This window comes from Mustela putorius, unplaced genomic scaffold (assembly GCF_011764305.1).
Source record: "Mustela putorius furo isolate JIRA1106 unplaced genomic scaffold, ASM1176430v1.1 tig00000508_pilon_pilon_pilon, whole genome shotgun sequence".
Taxonomy (NCBI): Eukaryota; Metazoa; Chordata; class Mammalia; order Carnivora; family Mustelidae; genus Mustela; species Mustela putorius.
The window spans coordinates 21,324,532-21,328,862 of NW_025421402.1; positions in this window are offsets into that span (position 1 = coordinate 21,324,532).

The following is a 4,331-nucleotide window of genomic DNA, read 5'->3' on the forward strand; positions in this document are numbered from 1 at the left end:
TTCAGCTGTATTCTACGTGAACTACCCCACAAACCAGTGTACCGCATTCCCTACAAAGGAACAGAATTGGCCAATACCGACAACAGTGTTTTGTGTACTTAAGAGAGTAAGGCTTCACTGTTGCTGTTATTGCTGAATACTTTTATTTATTTTTTAAAAATATTTTATTTATTTGACATAGAGGAAAAGAGAGTGCTGCATGCACAGGAGGAGGGACAGAGGGAGAGGGAGAAGCAGGTTCTCCACTAAGCAGGAAGCCTGACACAGGGCTTGATCCCAGGACCCTGGGACTATGACCTGAACCAAAGGCAGAGGCTTAATCGATTTAGCAACCCAGGCGCCCCTGCTGAATACTTTTTTTTTTTTTAAAGATTTTATTTATTTATTTGACAGAGAGAAATCACAAGTAGTCGGAGAGGCAGGCAGAGAGAGAGAGGGAAGCAGGCTACCTGCTGAGCAGAGACCCCGATGCAGGACTCGATCCCAGGACCCTGAGATCATGACCTGAGCCGAAGGCAGCGGCTTAACCCACTGAGCCACCCAGGCACCCCCTGCTGAATACTTTTAAATCTTAAACACAATGGTTTTGACTTTTTAGTATCTTCATTACATAATATAGAGTTAGAGACAAATTAGAAATTCTTAAATGAGTAAAAAAGAAAACAATAAGTCTTAAAGTTTAAGTCAGAGATAACTATTAACAATCCAGTGTAAAACCTCTGGGCTGTTCCCCCCTTCCCTTTTATTTCTTTAACAGCCTTCAATTGTGCAGATTTGAAATGATCATGACCCTTACAACATTCTCATCCTTGACCCTCTTTTTTATTATTTATTTTAATAGGCTAATAAACATCTGCTACCCGATGCAAGATCTAGAATATTGACTATAAATTACAAATTACTGTCAATATTTGAAAAGTCTTCCTGTGCATTATATATATATATATAATATATATATAGTATATGCATTATATATATGCATTATATATTTATATTATATTTTATATATTATAAAATTATATATTATATATTATATATTATATATTATATTATTATATATAATATATATAACAATTATATATTATATATATTTATATTATATATATTTCTCTCATATATACATAGAGAGAGTGTGAGAGAGAGAGTGCGTGCATGCAAGCACACAAGATGGGGGGAAAGGGGTGCCTGGGTGGCTCAGTGGGTTAAGCCTCTGCCTTTGGCTCAGGTCATGATCTCAGGGTCCTAGGATGGAGCCCCGCATCAGGCTCTCTGCTCAGCAGGGAGCCTGCTTCCCCTCTCTCTCTGCCTACTTGTGATCTCTCTGTCAAATAAGTAAATAAAATCTTAAAAAAAAAAAAAAAAAGATGGCGGGAGGAGTGGGCAGAGGGAGAGGGAGACCAACCACAGGGGGTGCTGGCATCATGACCTGAGCGGAAGGCAGACCCTTAACCTACTGAGCCACCCAGGTGCCCCTTAGCTAAAATCCTATTTGCCAAGTCCCCATAGCTAAGAGATTGCACTAAAATGCTAAGTTTGGGCGCCTGGGTGGCTCAGTCGGTTAAGCATCTGCCTTTGGCTCAGGTCATGATCCCAGGGTCTTGGGATCGAGCCCCACATTGGGCTACCTGCTCAGCCTGCTTCTCCCTCTCCCTCTGCCTGCCACTCTGCCTGCTTGTGCTCTCTGTCAAAAATATAAATAAAATATTAAAATAAAATAAAATTCTAAGTTTGCCCTAATACATATTTACCAACGAACAAATAGAGTCACAAAATATATTGTAAACTTGCAGTGAAATCAATATACATTTTTTAAAAGATTTTATTTATTTATTTGACAGACAGAGATCACAAGTAGGTACAGAGGCAGGCAGAGAGAGGAAGGGAAACAGGCTCCCTGCTGAGCAGAAAGTCCAATGCAGGGCTCCATCCCAGGACCCCGACCGAGATCATGACCTGAGCTGAAGGCAGAGGCTCTAATCCACTGAGTCAGCCAGGCGCCCCTCAACATACATTTATATAATTTTAAATACTGAATGGTATTCCATTGCATACATTTGTTATAATGTATTAAACAGTCCTCTTTTTTTAGCATTTAGATATTTTGCTTTTTAAAAATGTTTAAATTTAACGTTATGAAAACATCCTTAAAAATGCTTCTTGGCCCATCCCGATTTTTTCCTATTGCTGGATCAAAGAGTATGCATACCTTTAAGGTCTTTGATATATTGACAAATTGCCTTCAAAGTTTAAACCCAGTTAGGCTCCAATGGCAGAGGCTCTTGGTGCCAGAAAACATCAGGCAGCCGGATGTTGGGAGAGTGAATACAACAGGTTAGACCCAAAGGCAGGCAGAACCCTGGAAGAATCTATTATGCTGTAGGAAGAAACTTATATAGATAATTTAATTTGGGGTATTTTGGCATATTTTAGGTGTATCTGAACGAGTAACCATAAAACCCGTGATAAATGAGGGGCGCCTGGCTGGCTTAGTCAGTGGACTGTGCGTCCCTTGACCCTGGGATTGTGAGTTTGAGCCCCATGCTGGATATGGAGATTACTTAAAAATAAAACCTTCAGGGGCACCTAGGTGGCTCAGAGGGTTAAAGTCTCTGCCTTTGGCTCAGGTCATGATCTCAGGGTCCTGGGATTGAGCCCCGCATCGGGCTCTCTGCTCAGCAGGGAGCCTGCTTCCACTTCTCTCTCTGCCTGCCTCTCTGCCTACTTGTGATCTCTGTCAAATAAATAAATAAAATCTTAAAAAAAACCTTCAAAAACATACACACAAAAACCCCACGATGAACAAAAAGTCACAGAAACAAAACTCAGTATGGCCAGAGGTGAAAGGTTCTCTCAGAAAAACCAAATTATATGACAAAGTGTGTGGAAATCACTTAGAAAAATAGTTAAGTATTAAATCCCATCCAATTTTTACATTTCTGTGATGTCTGGGCCAACTTGAAGTATGCAATATGTAAGCCTTCAGGTAGATGAGGACAAAGAAAAATATTTTTATTTTACTTTATTATTTTTTAAAGATTTATTTATTTATTTGAGACAGAAAGAGAGAGTGTGTGCACATGAGCAGGGGAGAGAGGCAGAGGGAGAGAGAGAAGTAAACTCCCTACTCAGCAGGGAGCCCGATGTGGGGCTCAATCCCAAGACCCTGAGATCATGACCTGAGCCGAAGGCAGACACCCAACTGACTGAGCCACCCAGGCACCCTGAAAAAGTATTTTTAAACTCTTACATTCTTGTATATATGCATTTTTACATACTTTTCTAACTTGAATTAGTAATATCCCAACATCATTTTAGACTTTCTGTTTACCCTTTATTTTAGGTTTCAGAAATGGTACAAACTTTGTAAAATAAAATTTATATCTATATATCTATACCTATATAAAATAGGCAGTATAGGCACAAGGTAAAAAAAAAATAAGCAATTTGAAAGAGCATACAGTAAAAAAGTACATTTTTTAAAAAAAGATGTATTTATTTGACAGAGAGAGACACAGCGAAAGAAGGAACACAAGCAGAGGGAGTGAGAGAGGGAGAAGCAGACTTCCTGCTGAGCAGGGAGCCTGATGCCGGGCTTGATCCCAGAACTGTGGGATCATGACCTGAACTGAAGGCAGCTGCTTAACAGCTGAGCCACCCAGGCACCCCAAAAAATAAATCTTTACTATGTGTATTCCCAGTGTTGCTACCCCCAAACAGTCACTCTTACAGGTTTCTCACATATGCTTAAGATTGTCTATGCATGGGGTGCCTGAGTGGCTCAGTGGGTTAAGCCTCTGCCTTCGGCTCAGGTCATGATCCCAGGGTCCTAGGATCGAGCCCCACATCGGGCTCTCTGCTCAGCAGGGAGCCTGCATCACCCGCCCCCCCACCCCGCCTGCCTCTCTGCCTACTTGTGATCTCTGTCAAACAAATAAATAAACTCTTTAAAAAAGAAAAAAACGATAGTCTATTCTTAGGGGCATCTGGGTTGCTTAATCAGTTAAGCATCTGCCTTTGGCTCATGTCATGATTTCAGGGTCCTGAGACTGGGCCCCACATAGGGCTCCCTGCTGCACAGGGAGCCTGCTCCTCCTTCTCCCTCTGCCGCTGCTTCCCCTGCTTGTGCACTTCCCCTCCCTCTGTCAAATAAATAAATAAAATCTTCTTTTAAAAAAAGTAGCATATGCTACAAACTGTTCTACATTATGTTTTTATCATTGTATCTTGGAGAACATTCCGTATCAGTACAAGGGTATTTGCCTTGTTAAAAAATTTTTTAATTAAAGGCACAAAATAAAATAGCCTCATGGCCTAAAATAAATTTATTTTGT